The sequence below is a fragment of the Macrobrachium nipponense genome, chromosome 39, assembly GCF_015104395.2.
Source record: "Macrobrachium nipponense isolate FS-2020 chromosome 39, ASM1510439v2, whole genome shotgun sequence".
NCBI classification, from domain to species: Eukaryota; Metazoa; Arthropoda; class Malacostraca; order Decapoda; family Palaemonidae; genus Macrobrachium; species Macrobrachium nipponense.
This window is the reverse complement of record NC_061099.1, coordinates 30,134,235-30,156,876: the sequence shown is the minus strand read 5'-3', so window position 1 is coordinate 30,156,876 and position 22,642 is coordinate 30,134,235. Positions and strand designations below refer to the sequence as shown.

General features: G+C 44.7%; 1 protein-coding gene across 1 annotated transcript in view; it reads left to right on the top strand.

The window, feature by feature from the left end:
- Positions 1 to 3,169: 3,169 nt before the first annotated feature.
- The window catches only part of LOC135210248 (zinc finger protein ZPR1-like), a 147,978-nt gene continuing 128,505 nt past the window's right edge, over positions 3,170 to 22,642 (top strand). The window contains exon 1 of the mRNA XM_064243097.1: positions 3,170 to 3,283. The gene's annotated coding sequence lies outside the window, so the exon portion shown is untranslated. The remainder of the gene's footprint in view (positions 3,284 to 22,642) is intronic.

Here is a 22,642-nt window from a genome sequence, read left to right as displayed (position 1 = left end):
AAAAATTATGTGTTTGTAAAGCCTTAAACAAACGTTCCCAATTCAAGAAGTGTGAGTCAAAACGTAACCTTTTAGACGTAAAAGCAAAATTAAGACCGCGTGATAAAACCACTTTTTCTTTATCAGTCAATGCACGAGAGGAATAATTAAAAATGACATTATCGGGAGACATGGACGAATCGAAATAACCTAAATTTTTCAATTTTAAGGAATGCACATGAGAAACTTTTTCAATGCTATTGGTATTGACTCTATTTATACAATTAGATAAATGAATGAAATCTAGACGAGAAACTGAATTTTTCAACACATCAGTCACTTGGTTTAGTTTAAATGCAGTATGATGCAAAAGTCGCCGCTTACCGCGAATTTCTTCTTCCAGTAGTTTCTTCTGGTACTCACGATAATGTTGGGTTCTGTGTAAGGTTTTGTTGTATAACTTGAAGTGAAGAAATTTTGGGATGAGTCCATTTCTCTCACAAGTCTCCAGGAAATGCAAATCACTGCGGACTTTTCTCAACTTATAATCTGTCCTTTGTACCAACCTAAATTGTTGAAGAACTGTAGGTCCATATCTTCTTCTGACAATCACAGCAATTGAAACACCAGCAGGGAAGCGCCATCTACATATCAGTAAGGACACCAAGGCCAAAACCCGGAACAGCATTTTGTACAACTTTATTGGGACATGTTTCGAGTAGTACTATCACTCGTTATCAACCTACAAAATTAAAATAAATGACATTGTAGTTCTTGCAATCAAATTTACAATAATAAAATGATATGTATAAAAATTATAAGAGTACGTTAAAAGATAGCTAATACTTAAAAAAAATTATAATTAAAAAATTGCTAAATGAAACAATTGAGTAGATAAAATAAAATGAAGCAGAATGCAAATTTAAGTCACAAAAACGGATGGTACAAAAGAACAGTAAATATACTAAGTCGATATACAAACCAGTCTTTAGAAAGCCTACTTTCACAGGTCTTATGTCTAAATTTCAATCAGCTACACCTTTGAAATATAAGATGAATTTAATATTTACGCTAGTTACGAGAGCATATAAAATTTGTTCTGGCTATTTGAATTTACACGAAGAATTGGAATTTCTAAGGTCACTCTTAAACAAAAAACAATGGCTATCCGTGAATTACGTAAATACATATATTGGTAAACAACTTTCAAAATTGTATGTAAACAAACAACCCGAAACTACTGCTAACGTAAAGAAACCTGTTATTTATTTACCTTTAACTTTTACTGGAACTCATAGTTACGATCTAAAAAAGCAATTAATTTCTATTTTGTCCATTGGTTACCCTCAGCTAGATATCAAAATATATTTTACTTTACAAAATAAATTAGGAAATTTCTTTAAAATTAAAGACCCTATACCAACAAGCCTTCGCTCCAATCTGATCTATAAATGGCAGTGCAGTGGTTGTGATGCCACTTACGTCGGAAAAACTACCAGATCAGCTTGGATGAGATGGTTTGAGCACCTTGGTAGGTCATTTCGTACAGGCAATTATCTTACAAGACCTAGTTATAGTGCAATTAGGGAACACAGCGAGGAGTCTGGTCACCCTTTACATATCGATGATTTTTCTATTTAACCTCTGCCCAGTTTGCTACAGACCTCGACATTCTAGAAGTTTTATATTCTGTTAAGATAAAGCCTTCCTTGGCTAGAAATGTAGCTGTTACCTCACTTTTGTGTTTTTAGTCTGCATCCTGCTGGTTTGTATATCGACTTAGTATATTTACTGTTCTTTTGTACCATCCGTTTTTGTGACTTAAATTTGCATTCTGCTTCATTTTATTTTATCTACTCAATTGTTTTCCATTTTTTAGCAATTTTTTTTAATTATTAATTTTTTTTAAGTATTTAGCTATCTTTTAACGTACTCTTATAATTTTATACATATCATTTTATTATTGTAAATTTGATTGCAAGAATACAATGTCATTTATTTTGTTATTTTGTGGTTGATAACGAGTGATAGTACTACTCGAAACATGTCCCAATAAAGTTGTACAAATGCTGTTCCGGGTTTTGGCCTTGGTGTCCTTACTGATATGTAGATGGCGCTTCCCTGCTGGTGTTTCAATTGCTATATATAATTTAATATATACATATATATTATATATATGATGATTATATCTATATATATTATATAATACATGTGTGTGTGTGTGTGGTGTGTGTGTGTGTGTGTGTGTACTTTGAGTCCATAACATCAATGTTTCAAAATATTCATTACAAGTGTAAACGTACATATAATACCATTGCAAAAAAAATTTTCATAAAAAAAATCATATGTCATGGAAGTGAAAAATCACATGGTATTGATTAGTCCTTTCGTGTTACAATATGACGTAATAGTATTGTCTTGAGAAACCTCTGTGAATCTGCATTAAGAATTTAAGAAGCTGACAAATAAAAATAATATCAATGCAAGTCCATGTGTATATACTCGTGACCCAATTTCGCACCAGATGTTTGAAGGAGATTTAGAAGAAGCTAAAATATCTCGGTGATAATTATCAATGTCATTGGTTCTTTACGCAATCCAAAACAGCAGTTCGTCATCTGATGGTCCGTTTAGTATGCATTAAAATGTTTTTAAACTTCTCGATAAACTGACTAATCTGAAATGACTGTCAAATAATCTTAAACGCATCTTCAATACTGTCTTAATATATTTATTTTTTACATATATCCGCCATTTATATTTTCAATTGCCGCATGCATACTTCTTGTACGAAGGTGACGTAATACCAATACTAATGTCAAACAACAGTCACATTCCAGAAACCGGGATTAATTAATTAATTAATTTATCGTTTTATTTATATAAGGCTTTGAAGGGCACATGTCCTAGAATGTTCACTGGAGGTATTTATTATTTTTGTCACATTTGCGGTCTTCGAGTTTCACCCCTAAAAAGAAAACGATAGTTTTAGTAATGTATCTTAGTAATCAGAAGGTAAATTTGATAAAAATTACTAAAATACATAAATTTACGGTCAAAATATAATTTTTAATAATTATATAGTATATTTAATATATATATTATTATTTTATTTTGGTATCTAATTAAGTTTCAGCATGATTGTATTGAAATATTTATGAGAAGTATTACTAAAAAAGGGTACTATTTACAGAGAGTCAAGCATGTAGGGTCACCAAGAACCGTAACATAAACAAACCTCTTTTCCAGCTGATTGGTGTCGTCCACAGAAAGCTCGATTTCATTAACCTTCTGGCTGAGTAAGGTATATAATAACGGTCGTTTTGTGTCGTATATTGTTATATAATATTTATTATGTCATTTAAATATGATTTCCACGTAAAATATCCATTTTATGTGATGTGATATCGGTTGTTGCTGTTCGGTAGCCCTGTTGTTTCTTAAGCAACCCTACGACTTTAATCATTATTATTACTACTACTATTTAGGCTAAATCATTTTCCTTTCTTAATCTAATGCTTCTTAATCATATGAACTTTCATAATCTTCATTTATGTCCTAGTCCAGGCTAGGCCTTAGGCCATGCTGTTTAGATATTCCGAGTATAGGCTAATGTAAGGCAACCCTGGCCTAGGCCTATGTTACGTACCTAGCCTATGCCTATTTGCAAAGTGAGACTGACATTTTTTTTTTTTTTATTTACCAGTTAGTCGTTATTATTTAGGTTAATCTAAGTAATGGAGAATCCAGAAAAGGAAATGCTTTGGAGAGTGCTAGCCTAGCAGGATGCCCATGGCTAGGCCTATTTTCAAAGGGGCTAGGCCTAGACAGTTGACGTAACCAACCGTCATCATCATATAGTAGATACAGGCTAAGCCATTTTTGGTAGCCTATGGAGCGCCTACAGTTTATTTGGCCAAGAGTATCGTCTGCTACCTAACTGGTGGACGAATACAAACAAGATGGCGCGCATATGTTTTAGCACGATTTTTGAAAACGTGCAGTAATAGGGGGGAAACATCACAACAGGCCAACCCTCATCACGGTAGACGGGTCTTATTCACTCGATATTTAATTGGTGAAACATGAAAACAATTGCAACTCTAAGCATACCATTTAAAAGACTGAAGTTTCGTCAACATATTGTGATATATGAAAGCCCCATACGAACTAAAATAAGCATGTGAGCTCTTCGTAAAATATGTTTTCAAGGCAGTTTTGAAATCCAATATGGCGGCTACGTTTTTCATGGACGGTTCTCATCAGTGACGGCCACCATCTTTCCCCAGCCTTCCCAGCACTCATTTGAACAATGTTAGCGTATGTATGTAACGTTTATTGATCTTACTCAAGATTGCAGTTGTAATCAGCACAATAAAACAACATTTTGTTGCCTATATTAGTGAAAGTATGAAACTTGTTATTCCCGGGGTTATGGTAGGAACTGAATTCATTCTTACCTTGTAATCGGCGGTTTTTATCCTTACTGCCATCACAACTGAAACTCCACAGTGCTTATTGATTGTTATTATACACATTTTGGTCTCAGTTCACTCCACATTGCACTTTAAAACCCGTTGCTGTTTCCTGGGTTTCTAAGCGCGCGAGCGCCATAAACACAATTACAAACAGCAGACGACGACAGACGACGAAACTGCAAAGTTTTATTATTCCCTAAACTGTTTACTTTACTCGTTATTTAGTTTAAATTTACATTGTTATTTAAAAATTTTGATTTAATTCATGTATATTATCCCTTTGTTCCGATACGTAATACAAACCATCGGTCCTTTAACAATAGGAAGTAGCTAGCGGCAGCTGGAACGGTCGTAAGCTTCGAACAAGGGGAGAACGGTAGTTAACTGCTTGTCCGATTGTCGCGGCGCCGCGCGACTGGGAGGTAAACAAATCACTTTTGCTTTCGGCCGCGGGTGTGAAGGACGTGTTCGTCATCGCTCTCTGCCCGCTTCATCGTCGTATGCTTTGTTTTTATTGTGTTTTCTACTAATGGTTTGTTTGACTTGAAAATGAAACTGTAAGTACACTGTTTTCATTTTCATTACTTAATTATGAACCAACATGGAGTTATCGCCGTAGATGCGGCGATTTCCTCTCTTTTCATGAATTGAACCCTTGAATTATGTCTCGGTGCCGAGGGCGGGCGCGCTCGCGCCGAGTCATGTATTTTTGGGCGAAAGGTGTGTAATTGAAAAATGTAAGTACTCTTTTCATTATATTTTTGCCCTGTGCGTTCGTTACCGAGAGTGTGATTGCGCTCGGCACGAGCCTTTTAATTTTGTATAATAGAATGCAATGAAAGTGGATTCGCAATTGCAATATTCTTTTCATTTTCATTTATTTATTTGCATGAAATTTAATTTGGATCAATTTTCGTTCTTACCCGGGAATTGATCCTTACGATTTTTTTTTATGTGAAAATGAAATCGCAAGTGCAGTATTCTGTTTCATTTTCATATATATTTTATGATAGCATCATATTATTGGATCAAGTTTCCGTTCTTACCCGGGTGGAATTGACTCTTTTTCCCCTTTAAGTTCTATGAAGTGAATCGCAAGGGCAGTATTCTGTTTCATTTTCATATTACTTTTCACTGCTGTGCGGGGGTAGGGGAAGCGAACGTCTGCCAGGAAGTCGTCGGAAAGCTCTCCCGCGACTCCCTTGGTATCCGATTCTTCGTCTTCCTTCCTGCCCCCCGCTCAGCTTCTTCGTTGTATTTTGTATTTGGGGTCTTCCTTGCGTTCGGGGTGGGGCATGTCTTCCCCCCGTGCGTGAGGGAACCCCTCTTACTAATCTATCTATGTTACTGCAGGGCTACACAGTGGGAGACGACCTTGGACAGGTATGGACCACCGCGGAGGCAGGGCGTGCCTAGCATCCACGGGCTGCTGCAGCGTCTAGCGAGGTCTGGGGCGTTCTCCACTACTACCACGGCCGCGTTATGCTGCTCCCCCCCCTCCTGGTCTACACTCCCCATGCTGTGTCGATGACGCCGTCTGCCGCTACTAGGGCCGCAGCCGTACCGAGGTGGGGTTGCCGCCGCCGCCTGTTTTTCGTAGTTGCCTGCCCCAGACTTCCGCTGTTCCAGCCAGCTCGCCCCTCGGGGACCGGCCGCCAGGACCCAGGTTCCGCTGGCTGCCGATGATTCTACGAGGCGATCGCTGGGCCTGCCGTACCTGCCGCTGATTCCCGCTGTTGGCTTGGCTGTCCCTTCTGGGTCTACCGCTGCCGCTGTTCCTGCCGCTCCTGAGCTGGTTGCTGTTCCTGTCGCTCCTGATTCCTGTGCCTGTCCATGCTGGTCCTGCCCACGGTGTGTCTTCCCCAGTCACAGGTGCAGTCGGGCCCTGTTGCTTCGGCAACTGCCCCGGCTCCCTCCTGGATGGAGGACCTGACGACTGTCCTGCGAGAGCTGACGAGGAAGAGGAGAAGAGGAAGCTGTCATCTTCGTCTTCATCGTCTGCTGTTGCCTCTTCCCCTTCGACTTCTAAGGCCCATAAGCCGAAGAAGAAGGAGGCTGCCTTCCCCCCTAAGAAGTCTCCTTCGGGAACTAATTCTAAGGGCCCGTCCCACCCCGGTGGGACGGGGGGTCCTTCTGCTGGTCCTCCTGCTCCTTCGGGAGCGGGGCCCGTCTCCCCTTCCGTAAGGAAGAGATAGACGGGGACCAGAGGAGTATCGGTTAGCTCTGGTACTTCCTCGCCTGGTGCTAGCGGCGATGCCGCTACGCCAGGTTCCGGCTCGGTCTCTTGTTCGCGAGAGATCCCGAGTGTACGTTCTCCCTCGGGAGACCGTGCAGCCAAGTTTCGGCGCCAGAGTTCGCTCGGCGCCAAGACGCGGCACGGAGCAGAAGGCTGGTGAGAGACGCTCAGGTGACTCTTGCCAGGCCAGCGGCCGCTCTTGCAGCGACCAGCTGGTAACCCGGGTTTTCCCCCCTAAGAAGGCTCCTTCGGGACCTTCTAAGGGCCCGTCTCGCTCCGGCGATTCGGGGAGCTCTTCTGCTGGTCCTCCTGCTCCCTCGGGAACAGGGCCCATCTTTTCTTCTACCAAGGAGAAGAAGACGGGGACCAGAGAGTACCAGCTTCGGCTGGCACTTCCTCGCCTGGTTCTAGCGGTTCTGCCGCTAAACCAGGATCCGCCTCGGCTTCTCGTTAGCGAGAAGTACCGAGTGGACGGTCTCCTGCGGGAGACCCGTCCAGCCAAAGTCTTTTCACTCGAGCTCGCTCGCCGCCAAGACCGAAGCGCGGAGCAGAAGACTGGCGAGTGTCGTACAGACGACTCTCGCTAGGCCAGAGGACGCTCTCGCAGCGACACGTCTGGCTGCTCGGGTTGACGTGACGGTCGCTGACCAGCCACGGGTTGAGGCGAGGAAGGGGTCCCCGCGGTCGTCGGTACCAGCGGCTCGACGCGCCGAGAGGACGCTCGCCGGTCTCACCGCGACAACGAGCCTAGCAGGTCACCTGACGCCGCTCCCATCGGGACCGGGCGGAGACGGTAACCAGCAACAGCTCGCCTGACGCTAGAGATCAGTGTCGAACGTTCTCAGCCGAGCCTCTCGCCCCAGGCGAGCGCAAGGCTAGGCCTGCTGCTCGATCGCCACTGCGGGTGGACGATCAGCAGCAGCCCTCCAAGCACCGCTGGTGTCCTGCCAGCGAGCTAGGGGGGAGCGTCAGGTCTGCCTCTCCTGTACCTTCAACCTCCTCGGGCTACACCGGGAGGAGCGAGGTACCTATGAGTGATCGCGAGAGTTGCGCCGCTCGCGATCCCGCTATGACGCCGTATGGACCAGGCACGGTTCTAGGACCGACCAGGACATACGCGCAAGTAGCTGGAGGCGACCGTCAGGGGTCTGCCGCTGTTCCTCCTTCTGAAGGAGGAGTATCTCGGGATCTGTTCTTGTTGGAGGGACTGGACGGTCCTACTCCGCAAGACACGGTTACTCCCGAGATACAGAGGAATTTGCAGAAGTCATTAAGCTGATTCGTCAGCATAATGACCTTGCGGAAGGATTGCCGCTCCCACCAGCAGAGCCCACGTCTCTGCTCGAGTCGTTTTGGGGCCCGAGAGGGAACCCAAACCGACGGTGGGTCTGCCGCGATCGGAACTTGCTGATTCTGTCTCGAACCAGAGTTCTCGTCTCCGGACAACGAAGGTCTCTCTCAGTTCTGGCCGGTCGATCAATGCTACTTCCACCTCCTCTACTGCGACAGCGGCGTTTCTACGTGTCTTCGACACCATAGTTGAATACTCCTTCATTCGGTCTCCCTGAGAGGGTTTCGACCTCGACGAGGACTGGAATGAGTCGGAGGACGGTATCGGCTCTCTCCTGTCAGGTGTCGATCAGCCCCACCCAGACGACGTTCAAACAGTGGGCGGCAGACCCTTACCTACAGTAGAGTTCGTAACCCTCCGCGGGAAAACGTTTTCTCCTGACGATACGTTTTCCCAGACTCTGAGAGGCCATCGCCGCAAGGCGATGGCTGTTCCTACTCTTCTCCAACTGCTAGTTCCACTGGGAAGGCGAGCGATTATCCAATTCCTCCCCCATTCCCTCTCTCCTTACGGTTACGAGGGAAAGGGGAGGGATCCTACAGAGATTTCTCTGTAGGATCCCACGTTCGGGGACTGCGCTACCTGGGGGGACCTTCGGGTCCTCCTACCTGACGTAAGCCCCGGTCGTTGAGGAGGAATCCTGCCCCATTCTCGATTTCTACGGGAATCGAGAGGACCACCAGCCGATATCGTTTGACGAATTCGGTGGGGGTTTCGCAGACTGCTTAGAGAATTCTACGGAATTTCTAACGCATTCAGTGTTCGAGTTTTACGATCTCCAAAACACTTAGCGAGACCACGGTCCAAAGTGAGCGAGACGAGAATCCCCGATATACACGATAATCGGGAACCTCGCCTATGCTCGAATTCCTGGAATTTCTAGCATTGGGAAAAAGACTGCTGCTGAAGAAACTATCTCACAGTAGGCGACCAACCTGGACTAGAGAAGATCGGACGGGAATATATCCAGTTTGGCTTGAACTATCGTCTTAGTATTCTGTTCACCATTGAAGCTTTCCTTCGAGGAAGACTTCTCCTTCACTCTCTTTGATAGAGATCGAAGGTGGTCGATCTCCAATCCTTATTTTGTTTTCTTGAAGGAAAGAATTTAGGACGGAGATCGTTGTTCAGAATCCTACAAATATTACTACGTATATTAACCTCGCGACATGATTCTACTAAGCAGTTGAATTGTCCGAGGGGTAGGCGCATATCCTAGTTAATCTACGGATTGCGACTTATAAGAGAAGTATTCTAATTGAACTGCAACTCGGGGTTGCCTGCAACCTCCCAGGAGTTTTCAGTTTCAATTTTATATACTTATGGTTTTGTCATGACAAACACCATTTCAACGTTTATATTTACCGAAATTCGTTTCGCCTAAATATAATTGCTCGAGCATATCTTTTATGCTCGGTAGTTCTAGCCGAACGCATTCCTTCATGGAATAATGGATTACTGGCAACTCAGGATGACGAGTCAGACGAGAGCTCAGGCTCAACTACTGCGTATTGAACTGCCTGATAGCAGCTCAGTATCAGCTGGGCCTCCGATATGCACGGTCATGTATGTCTCTCTCTGCCCTGCTTTGATTGACTACCGAACCGTATCTCTGCCCAACAATCATGGACTTAGGTCTCTGATTAACGGGGATTCTCGCAATAATGAAGGACCATCTACTGCTGTGACGCTAGATTCCATCGCCTTCGACATGCGAGAATTTTCAACAGAGATATCTCTTGGACTCTTTCATCTTTCTGTTTACCGCACGGTAACAGAAGTCTGTAAACAAGTCTCCCGCTGCATGCACTGCGATAATGCGAATGATTTGCAGACATCTGAGTTTGTCTTCAAAATATCTCTTATTCGTAGGTGTACAATTGTTCATTGTTCAACCGAATTACGAGATGTGTCAGAAGACATCGCCTACTCTCCGACCTGACAGCTCTACTTCCAAATGTTCAGCCATGAGAAGCGTTCTTCAGGCGGCTTTACCCTGTGTTTTCATTACTGAAGAACGCCCCGCTTTCATTGCAACTACGACTCTCACCGGACAGCAATGAAATAGCGGTTAGCGTTTTCAGTCATTTGTAAGCACAGGTTATGAATCTTGAGAATCCTTCTCTCGATTCATATGTGAAGACTAGGTTTGCATTTCAATATCTACCTTCGTCTTCAACGGTACATAGTGTTGTTTCTCCTTAGCTGAGATTCAACAACCATGAGATGTTTTACCTTCAGGGACCTCGGTCTCTAGAAGGCAATTGACTTTCGCCTGTTGGGCACATGCCTTAAGAGAATCATCACCTCACTGTCCGGCATTGGTGACAAACAAATACATTATTTGTTTGGGTCTCTCGGCATAACCCTTTAAAGGCGAAGGTCACGTGACTTTCTCGGATGCTTTTGACAACTTGCCTCCTACCGAACGCAGTCAGTCGGCGGGGGGGGGCTGTCAGAGCGGCCGAGTCAGGTTACGAAAAACTACGCTGTGACTTAGTCGGTTGTTACAGAGCAATCATTACTTCGTTTAATAGCTTGTCACAGTACCCATACATTGACACCCACCATGGATGTCGCGTGTCCTATCCACTACCGAGAACTTCGCTGCATGGGGATAGGAGGGGATGCGAGAGACTTCGTGGCAAACGGACAGACCAGTATGGTACTGGACATCACCGAAGTAGAGAGAGGGATAGGTCATGCGACTATTTCCTTCTTTTCCTCTGAGGAACTGCATGACTTCTCCTGCGAAGTCAAGCATCCAGGGGATGGGGATCCGTGGACGCTCGATTTCGTACCGAACTTCGTAGCGAAGACTCAGAACCCTTCGGTCCCTGACGATTGGTTCGAGTCGTTCACAATCCCCTCCCTAATGGACTTCACCGCCTTCGATGCGAAGGAGATGCTGCCTTGTCCGCAAGAACTTCTCCGTGGCGCAGGTACTGAAGGCAGGGGTCTGGTCAACCAGACCACATGCCCTTCCTTCTACCTTCGGGATATTGCCCACAGGTCCTTGGATCTTTTTCCTTGGGACCCGTGGTGGCTGCTCAACACGTTGTGTAGCGAACCCAGACCCTCGCAGGCTGAACAGCATCGAGTCCTGGTGTGACCATAAGAATGGATGAGTGAATGAGAGTGTGACTGGCTCCTCTTCCCATCTTTTTCTTCCCCTCTACCTGTGGTTAGAGGGACACGGTCGTCACCCTGCTGGATAAGGACAAGATGCAGGTGAGCTACTCAAACAGAAGCCCCATCCTATCCCTTTCACTAGGATAGGAGCGTATATCCACCACTTCCTCCAACAAGGGGGAGGAAGTGGATGCCAGCTTGAGACAAACCCATACTTTATGTTGCCTCTTGCAAACAGGAACAAGTTCTTGCTTGCTGGTACGAAGAGATACGCTTGCCTCTCTCTTAGTACTCGGCCCAGAGGTCTGACCATTGATCCTGCGGTGCACACCCCGATCAATCGGACAGAGGCTTGGATCCCTCCCTCGCTCTTACGACCAGGGAGGCATTCCAGGGATGGACGACACCAGTCTGTTCATCAAAAGACTCAGATTCCTCCCACCAAGAAGTGAGTCTTCCTATTGTTAAAGGACCGATGGTTTTGTATTACGTATCGGAACAAATGACAATTTGTCGAAAATTGCATTTTTCTTAACTATACACAAACCTGAGGTCCTTTACATATAGTCCCTCCTCATGCCACCCCTCACTCTGCGTATTTTGCATGGGCCAAAAGCAAAAGTGATTTGTTTACCTGCCGCGCGACGATCGGACAAGCAGTTAACTACGTTCTCCCCTTGTTCTAAAGCTTACGACCGTTCCAGCTGCCGCTAGCTACTTCCTATTGTTAAAGGACCTCAGGTTTTGTATAGTTTAGGAAAAATGCAATTTTCGACAAATTGTCATTTTTGCAACCAAATTACCCCGAAAAAATTACAGATATTTCTAACGTAGATAAAATCAAATGTTTCTAACGTTTCGTACATCTGGCTGCCGAAAACCATAGAGGAACGAATACGGAAAAGTGCATAGAGGAACGACTACATTTTTTTTTTTTTTGCTTTTTTGTTTTTGCTAGCACTTTCATTGATTTCAGTCTTATTAGTATTTTGAATTTCTTAAATAATCGTATGCCAGAAATAAATGTAACCTTTAATGTTTGCATGCTTTAATGTTTGCATGCTAAGAATGGCAAAATCATCGTTGCCACATTAGTGGAGGCTTCACACATACGCCGTTCCATTATTATAAATGTTTCCATGAATTCTAGTTGTCATAGTAATGCAATAATGATAAAATTGCTTTAATATTTATGTATATATACTTCCAATACATAGCCTAATTTCACTGCCAATTTCAACGTTTTTGTTTTATAGTCGTTATACCCATTTGGAGGGTCAATGTTCGTTACCTAAAGAATCTGTAACCTTAAGTCGTTCAGTTGACTAGTAGTAAAAAAACCAGAGCCATATTTTCACTCGCTGAAATGACCTTATCCGGGTGAGGGGCAAGTGGGGCCCATCCCTTTGCCCTACGTGGGATTTACCCCCCCATGTTCGTTTATTACTAACTAACTATAATATTTTATTACCTGCAATATAAACTGTTGTGCATGAAAAATTTTTTGATATTTTTAAACTAAAATTAGAGCATACATAAACCACACAAATTGTCATAAAAATGAAACATAAATCAAGGGACTATTATTGTTTAAACATGTCTTCGTGATGAAAATTAGCGAACGCACGGATTCCTTCCCAACCTCTCTCCAAAATATTTACCCAACACAAAACCAGCATTCACAAAGGGTCCCCCAACCATGTAGGGTATATAGGAGGTTAATAATTAACAATAAACAACAAACCACAAAAAAAAAAAAAAAAAAAAAAAAAACCTCATTCATCAGCAACACTATACGCTATGAGGAGACATGTCTGCCAAATTTTTCAAAACAACTTTACACTTGTGTGACAGACCTTTGAATGGTTTTCGAGACACCCTGAGGCTATAATTATTGGATTATAGGGATTTTCATTTCCAGGTATTTTAATGTCCCTTCCTATTCCGTCCTCTCTCTCTCTCTCTCTCTCTCGCCTCTCCTCTCTCTCTCTCTCTCTCTCTCTCTCTCTCTCTCTCTCCCTCTCTCTCTCTCTCTCTCTCTCTCTCTTAAATTTTACATACCTATGTCCTGCTTAACTATTTTGCGAGCACTAGTAGATGCACCTACATTCATCATTACGACTGAATTAAAAACTTGAAAGTATTTAATTAATGCTATACAAGTATGAAATATATTTTCTTGTTCATTTTTCGAATTCCGATAAAAGAAACAGAGAGAGAGAGAGAGAGAGAGAGAGAGAGAGAGAGAGAGAGAGAGTTGAGTGGATCAGTGTATAAAATATATCGGTCAATGGGCAGGTAACAACCGAGTGAATCGTTAGATATATCCACCAATGTAAACTACTATTATTTAGATAGATAGATGGAAAAATCATAGAAAATAAGTTTAAACTGCAACAACTTTCAGAGAGAGAGAAGGGAAGGTGAAGGAAGGAGAAGGACAGGGGTGGCGGTGGAGGTGGGGGAGGGAGGGGGAGAGGGTGGGGGGGGGAGGTGGAGCTGGTGTTTACTGGGTGTTCCTATCCATTTCTGGATAATGGAGTTTTGGTCTATTAGTATAAGGACAAGTGTAGTTCATTCTTTACGATTAGTGATTCACGATACCCTTATAAATTACGGCACTGGGGGTAATGCACTAAAGAAAAATCTCGTTTCTGTTACGAGTGTTCGTTACAGAAATAGGTATTGCCCAAAAACGTGCTTGCACTGTCTCTGAAACCCATAGTAGACATGCTGCTTAGTTGTCAATCAAGTTTTTATAACCAAGTATTCTTTTACAAGCTAGCTATTGAATTTTTTCTCAGTCAAAACATTAATGCCCCTCAATGCTAACTTCCTCTTTTAACGACTTCTGGTCATTGCAAATTCGGCCCCATAATTTCTTATGGTGCGAAAACAGACAGAGGCCCATGGACCGAAAACGATTGCGTCACATACCGGCGATAATCCAGCAGTAAAAACATCTTCATATATCCAAAAAGTAAATAATAAAGATATATAAGCGCATTACGATTATAACAATTACATGTATAGCTGATAACAATCTGCATGAATAACTGGTAAACTGTTCTGCAATGACAGTTGAGTATAGCAATTATTTACAATTGGTACGAAAGTCAAGATGTCGTGACGTCATAATACAGAACTTGAAAGAACGTTCTAATTCAGAAAAATAATTACTTAAATTTGAGTCAGAGTCGAGTTACTTTTTCAATAACAAATATTTTCAAATTAATCATCATAAATATGTAAAATATTGATGTTTTACTACTTATTTAAAAATTAGCCAAGAGCACGCTTCTCGTCATCTCTACCCAAACAGCTGTTTACGCCTGGCTTGTTGTTGATGAGAAATCGTGTTTCGATTGTTGTGATAAAAGTGCTCCAGCGTCCGGTTGGGTACAAGTGGTGTGCGGATTTATCACAGGAAATGGTTAGTTTATTGGACACAAGCTACTCCGTAAACATCGAGATGGCATCAATCTTCTAAATACCTCGAGTTGTAAGTAAAAATGTTGAACGCGTTTGTGGTGATTTGCACTACGTTTGAGACGTTTTCAGTACCCTCTGTTTAAAATCTTAAAATTTTGGGCCTTAATTTCTAACTTTGGAGAAAAATACTTATTCGAAAGGAGAGTAGAGGTCTTTAGCTCCGTTTCTCACCAACAACAAGTCGCGACTGATGCCCATCTCGGGTGTCAGGACACGTTATAATGTACTTTTTCGGAGGGTGGCTTGCATTGATGGTAGGTGGCCTGCTTGGCCTGCTGTGATGTTCTACCCTAGTAGATTATAGAAAATCCTATAAAAATGGCCTACCTAGCCTAACTTAAGGTGCATGCCTAACCTGGCCGGGGGAGCTTCGCCCCTCTGGACCCCCCCAGTATGGTAACAATGATTGTGACCTAACTAAACGAACCAACCTAACCTGACTTAGCGAAAGATGTGTACCCTAACCTGGCCGGGGGCTTTGCTCCCCTGGACCCCCCCAGTATAGTAACAAAGGTTGTGACCCAGCCAAATGAACCACACTAACCTGACTTAGGGCACAAAACTGTCTTCCTCTTTCACAAGGCTCATTGTTTCCTCTTTGCAGTGTTCATATTGACCACTAAAATTGCCTAAAAGGCCACTTTTAAATGGATTTGCTTGTTGTGCGGCCGGGTTAGTCACGGAACTACTTACCTTGGCGGAGGGTTTATGGGCCGGGCAAAAGATGTTGCGCGGCCTGGCCAACTAAACTAAACTACCCGCCTGTTTTGCCATTTTAGGAATTTGTCCTTGCCTTTTGATATGTTTTTCTCTGTTAATTTACTATATCAATTGATTTTTTCTTTTCAAGAAATGAGATCTTTCTGTAATTCCCTTTAACTTCTTTTACTTCTTAATGAGCACCATATTCACTGAAAGCTTAAATTTCAAGTCATTGGCCCCTGTGGGACTGATCCATATGAATAGGATTCAGCTTCTGAATAATATTAGTAATTAGGTCAGAACACAGTATTCTAGGAAAGGTTAGTTTTGTACATGCAACTTCCCCGGCAGATATATACGTTAGCTATAGTCTCTGACGTCCCGACAGAATTCAAAACTCGCGGCACACGCGACAGGTAGGTCAGGTGACCAGCCCACTCCCGCCGCTGGGTGGCGGGAATAGGAACCATTCCCCGTTTTCTAACCAGAATTTTTCTGTCGCCGGTAGCAACAACATCGTTGTTGGTACCTCCTGCATTGGAATTCTTTTCTCGTTGGCCGAGGATTATCGATTTGTCTTTTGGTGATGTACTTTGATCTTTGTTTTGGCATACGCTTATAGTGGACTGTTTTTTTTGGATTTGGAATTGGATTCTCTTTAAAATGTCTGACGTGGCACCTGTATTTAGGGTGTGTGCGAAAGAGGTATGTAAGGTGAGGCTACCGAAAGCTTCGGTGGATCCTCACACAGTTTGTAAAAAATGTAGGGGGAATGATTGTTCTGAGACTAACACCTGTCTGGAATGTGAGAACTTAACGGAAGTGGAATGGAAGACCTTGGCTTCTTATGTAAGAAAAACTTGAGAAGATAGGGTGGGTTAGGAGGGTCTTCCATCAGAAGCTCAAGTAGATCCTGCTCTAATGAACAGGAAGTAGCTCCTAACTTTCATAGTATTTCTCCTGCTCATAGTTTGGTTTCAGCCCCTTCCCCCAGTAGCGAACCTGTAGATGCGTCTACGGAAATGGCTGCAATGAGAGCCTCTATAATCAGCTTGAAAACGCAACTGCAAGCGATGAAGGAGACAGGTAAGCGCAGTGATGTGTGCAGTGATTTGTGCAGTGTCCCCAGTGAAGTGGAGGGGGCGTCTGACCGACTCCGCATTGCTCCTAGGCCTAGACCTCTTTCAGACTCCCATGACCAAGGGAGGAGGAATGTCGAAAAGCCGCAAGGGGGATGTAGAGTATTCCCAACGGTCAGGCGTCCCTTCGGCAGATCCTGTAGCCGCTTCCCAGGCTGCCAAGGATAGCTACTGCAAAAGCGTCCTGAGGAAGTGCTTTTCGGACTCAGACTCTTCGTCTCCCAGAAGGGGATGGAGTTCTTCCGCTAAATCACGTCCTCTTAAGAGATCCTGGAAGACGCCAAATAGCGAAGCGTTACGTTCCAGTCCGGAGCCTTTCCGGATTATTCGCCTGCTCGTAGAAGAGAGCCATGAGAACTCCTGACTCTCTCGGAAGACTTATCACACAAGACAAAGGAAGTCTTGTAGACTCCAACAGCAGTTGTCTGCCTTCCTTAGTAGGAGTTCTGCTGAAGGGCTCTTCTAGGAAGAAAGACATTTCTCTTCCCATCAAGAGTTCCGTTAGGAGAGAGTCAGAGAGTAAGCGTCCTGGCGTTAGCAGACGCTCCTCGCCTGAAAGGTTTTCGTCCCCAGCGAGACCTTCTTCAGTCGTATATGACAAAAATCGGAAACGCCCTATGAGCAAGAGTTCTCCCAGGAGTTTGACTAGAGAAGAGTTTGCCTCCCATGGCAAGCATCAGGAGCCTGATTCGCGAATTTCTCGTGAGAGAATTCGTTCGACTAAGAGCTCCGTGGGAGAGAAAGAGTCCCTCTCGATTTAGAGCTCCTCTAGAAAGAAAGGATTGCGCTCGTCCGTCCTCGAGACATTTTCCGAAGGACGCAAGAGTTTCGCCGAATAGGCCTCGAAGATTGGACAAGTTTTCTTCTCCTCCTAGGAGGAGTAGGAGAGATTCTAGCTCCTCTCCGGAAAGACGCAAAGGAAAAAGGAGTTATTCGCCTGCTAGACGCAGTCAACGGGACGCAAACGTCTCCCCTCATGGACGACGGGAACAAAAGGTTCTCCTTTCTCCTCGCAGGCGCATTTCGCCTTCTAGGCGTCCTCATCAGGACGCAAATGCCTCTCCTTCTTGGACCAGGCAGCCTCACCAGGACGCAAGCGCCTCGCCTTCTTGGCCTAGGCGCTCTCACCAGGACGCAAAACGCGTACGCCAAACGGAGTAAACTCCTTCTTGGCGCCAGGAACAGGATGTTCTACTTTCGGGCCCTAGCAGGCGTTCTTCGCCTCACAGGCGCCTGATTCAGGGACGCAAGCGCCTTCGCCTAGCAGACGCAAGGAGCACATCAGAAGTCCGAGTATAGAGAAACTCCAGGACTCACACAGGAAGGATGATAGGAGTAAGGAAGAAAGGAAAAGACTTCCTTCAAAGGATCGGTCTCCTGTTGAGGAAAAGCCCTCTTCTCCCACATCACTTTTGGAAGAAGTATCGGATGAAGAGATAACCAAAGATGCAGGAGTTTCAGACTATAAGAGACTTGCTTCTCTATTGCTGCAGGTGTTTGGAGACTCACTACACCAGTCGGATCCCCCTTCGCCAGGATCGTTATTATCCAGTACGAAAATGTCGAAGGCTTCCTCATTCGTTAAGATGACCCCTACTCTTTCTATGAGAAAGTCTCTGAAGAGTCTAGAGAACTGGCTCAGGGCTAAGAAAGAAGCGGGTAAGACAGTATTTTCTTGTCCTCCCTCTAAGTTGACAGGGAAACCAGGGATGTGGTATGATACCAAGGAGCCAATGGGCCTGGGTCTACCTTCGTCCTCTGATGCGGATTTTTCCGCTCTTGTAGATGCGTCTAGAAGACGCTCTCTACACTCGGCAAAAGCCTCTTGGGGAATGTGTGAGGTGGATCATCTCATCAAGGGCCTCTTCAAGACTCTCGAAGTCTTTAACTTCATGGACTGGGCCTTGGGAGCTTTAGCCAAGAAGTCGCAAGAACCAGACTTCGTTTCCATGGAAGAGTTGGGCAGTGTTTTAACCTGCCTAGACAAGGCGGTTATGGATGGCTCAAATGAAGTGGCATCCCTTTTTGGATCCTGTATTTTGAAGAAGAGGGCAGTGTTTAGCTCCTTCTTAACGAAATCTGTTTCTCCTCTGCAGAGATCCTCCCTTTTATACGCGCCCCTCTCTAGTCACCTGTTTCCTCAGGACATAGTGAGGGACATCTCTAAGACGCTTTCAGAAAAAGCCACACAGGACCTGCTGGCTCAGTCAGCGAAGAGGCTAAAGCCTGCTGTGCCTCTGGCGAAAAAAGGAGAAAGTTCCCTTCCGCAGCCCTTTCGAGGTAGGTCTGCATCAAGAACTTCTCTTAGAAGTAGACGCACCGGAGAAGAGAGGAAGGTCTTCTCGAAGGCCGTTAGTCAAAACCCAGTGAGACGGGGGTCCTCCAGATAAAAGTGGGTGCCAGGCTTCTAGATTTTTGACGAAACTTGGGCACAGAAAGGTGCCGATGCCTGGTCCCTATCCATCCTAAAGAAAGGATATTTAATCCCCTTCAGGGAAAAACCTCCCTTAACGAAAAACTCCAAGGAGTTAAAACCCAGCAAATTACAAGGAATCCGTCAAGAAACAAGCCCTTCTACATCTCGTGGAGCAGATGCTTTTCAAGGAAGCCATAGAGGAAGTAAGAGATCTCTCTTCCCAGGGGTTTTACAATCGCCTGTTCTTAGTTCCGAAGAGCTCAGGAGGTTGGAGGCCAGTTCTGGACGTGAGCGCCCTGAACGAATTCGTAGCAAAAAGGAAGTTTACAATGGAGAACGACAGCCTCGTGTTAGCAGCCCTGCGTCCAGGGGACTGGATGGTATCCCTGGACCTGCGGATGCTTATTTCACGGTTACCAATACACCATCGTCCAGGAAATACCTAAGATTTATGGCTCAAGGAAGAGTTTTTTTCAATTTCGGGGCCCTTTGCTTCGGACTATCAACAGCCCCCCAAGTGTTCACGGGACTAATGAAAAATGTGGCCCACTGGCTTCACCTCGAAGGGATTCGGATATCCTTGTATCTAGACGACTGGCTGATACGAGCACAGTCGCGAGTCAGATGTCTGGAGGACTTAAAACTGACACTGGAGTTAACACAGTCCTTGGGACTGTTGGTAAACCTCGAGAAATCCCAGATTGATTCCCCAGCAGAACATTGTTTTATCTGGGGATTCGGATGGATTCTCGGGGTTTTCAGGTTTTTCCATCACAGGAAAGACAAAACCGCTGCTTGGAAAAAGTAGCAACCTTCCTAGAGAAAGAACAATGTTCCGCGAGGGAATGGATGAGTCTTCTGGGGACCCTTTCCTCGTTGGAACAGTTCATTTCTCTAGGAAGGCTTCACCTAAGGCCGTTACAGTTCTATCTAAGAGAACGTTGGGATCAGAAATCTCAAAATCTGTCCGATTCCTTCCAGATCAGAAGGAGATAAAGGAGGGACCTGCTCTGGTGGATGAATCCGTGCAGGATCAGCGAAGGAGTATCCCTTCACGTTCCGAACCCTCGGCTAGTGTTGTACTCCGACGCCTCAGATGCGGGGTGGGGAGCCACTCTAGGGACGAGAGAAGTGTCAGGCACCTGGAGGGGAGAACAGGTGTCCTGGCACATCAATATGAAAGAGTTAGCAGCGATTCACCTGTCCCTCATACACTTCGAGGCTCAGATCACAGGTTCAGTACTGCAGATCAATTCGGACAACACAACAGCCCTAGCTTATATCAAGAAGCAAGGAGGGACGCACTCGTTCTCCCTTTACAGGAAAGCAAGGGAACTACTGCTTTGGGCAGAAGAGAGAAGAATCACTCTCCGGACAAGATTCATCCAAGGGGACAAAAATGTACGAGCCGACCTTCTGAGCAGGAGAGACCAAGTACTTCCTACAGATGGACGTTTGCATCAGGAAGTATGCAAACAGACTTTGGAACCTCTGTGGGGGATAATCAAATAAATAAGATCTTTTTTTCCACCCATTGGAACAACAGGCTGGAAGTTACTGCTCCCCGATCGCCGACCCAAGGGCGATGGCAGTGGACTCCCTTCTCCTCGATTGGGCAGGAATAGACGGGTATGCTTTTCCTCCGTTCAAAATATTATCGGAAGTGGTAAGGAAGTTTGCAGCAGCAGAGGGAGCCAAACTGACCCTCATAGCCCCGTTCTGGCCTTCACAAAACTGGTACAACAGAGGTACTGAGGGATTATGGTAGACTTTCCGAGATCTCTCCCAAACAGAGCGATCTTCTCAGACAAACCCCACTTTGACAGGTATCACAAAAACCTACCCGCTCTCGCTCTTGACTGCCTTCAGACTATCGAAGGACTTGTCAGAACGAGAGGCTTTCTCGAGAAGCTGCGAAAGCTATCGCAAGAGCGAGAAGACCATCTACTATTCGAGTATACCAGTCGAAGTGGGATGATGTTTCGCAGATGGTGTAGAGCTCAGAAGATATCCTCGTCCAGTACCTCTGTGACAGATATAGCCGATTTCCTCCTGTATTTGAAGGAGAAATGTATTTAGTAGTCTCTACAATTAAGGGCTATAAGAGTATGCTATCTTCAGTCTTCAGGCATAGAGGCCTTAACATTGGGGAAGACAAAGATTTGCATGACCTGATAAGATCCTCGAGGACGTCAAAGAACAGAGGGATTAGAGCACCTAATTGGAACTTAGATGTGGTCCTCAAGTACTTAATGACATCAAATTCGAACCTCCCTGTAAGGCTACGTTCAGAGACCTGACAAGGAAGTCTTTATTCTTGGTCGCGCTGGCTTCAGCGAAAAGAGTAAGTGAGCTAGCAAGCCTTAGAACATAATGGTTGGCTTTAGGAACTGACTCGGCGTTCTGTTCCTTCAAACCAATGTTTTTGGCGAAGAATGAGAACCCTTCGAAACCTTGGCCTCGAACATTCGAAGTAAAAGGACTTTCTTCGCTTGTAGGAACAGAGCTAGAAAGGGCTCTGTGCCCAGTGAGAAGCCTTAAGTTCTACATAGAAAGGAAGAACGAACTACAGGGGAGTAAGGAAAGTTTATGGTGCTCAGTGAGAGATCCCAGAAGGCAGATCTCTAAAAATGCTCAGGCGTTCTTCATCAGAGACGTAATCAAGGAAGCCCATTTACAGTGTAAAGAAGAACAACTGGACCTCCTTAGAGTTAAAGCTCACGAGGTAAGAGCAGTCGCTACCTCTTTGGCATTCCACAAGAACTTGTCTATACAGACTCTAGTGGAGTCGACCTTTTGGAGATGCAATTCGGTCTTTGCAGCTCATTACTTGAGAGACATTCAAGTGACGTATGACAAGTGCTTTACTCTAGGAGCGTACGTATCTGCGGATTCGTTGCTGGGACAGGGAGCTGAAACCCAATCCACTTTTTAGTTATTAAGTTGGTTTTAATGGTGTTTTGGGGTGCATTTTTATGCATGACACTTACCTGGCAGGTATATATAGCTTATCCTCTTTGACGCACTGGCAGAATTTCAAAACTCGCGGCAACCGCTAGTACACTGGTAGTTCAGGTTGATGCCAACCCACCGCTCCCGTGCGCTGGTACTTGGTACTATTCCCGTTTTCCTCAGATTTTCTCTGCCAGCCGAACCGGCAACATCGTTGTTGGTTCTCTGTTAGAATTTCCTGCTCGTTATCTGACTTTTTGGATATTGGTATCGTATTCACGAAGTTAGAGTGGCAATCGCATTTTGTTTGGACCTTGTTTAGTATGTCTGATTCAGGAAGTATGTTTAGAGTTTGTGTGAAAGAAGGGTGTAAGGTGAGACTGCCGAAATCATCGGTAGATAAACATACTATTTGTAAGAAGTGTCGGGAGTTTGTATGACGTGGACAATAGGTGCAATGAATGTCAGTGTCTGAATGAGAAAGAGTGGAAGGCTCTTATGAAGTATGTGGAGAGATTAGAAAAAGATCGGGTTAGAAGATCTGTATCTAGGAGTGAAAGATCGGGATCTTCGAGTAAACCTTTGGGTGATGAATCTTTGCATGTGTCTTCTCCAGCTCATTCACATGTAGATGTAGCACCTTCCCCCCAGGTTTCTCCTGCTCCAGTTGCTGTATCTGAGGATACTACTGATCCACAAATAGTGAAAGTGTTCGCTGCCCTTGCGTCCATGGGAGACCAAATTAAACGTTTAACAGACAAAGTG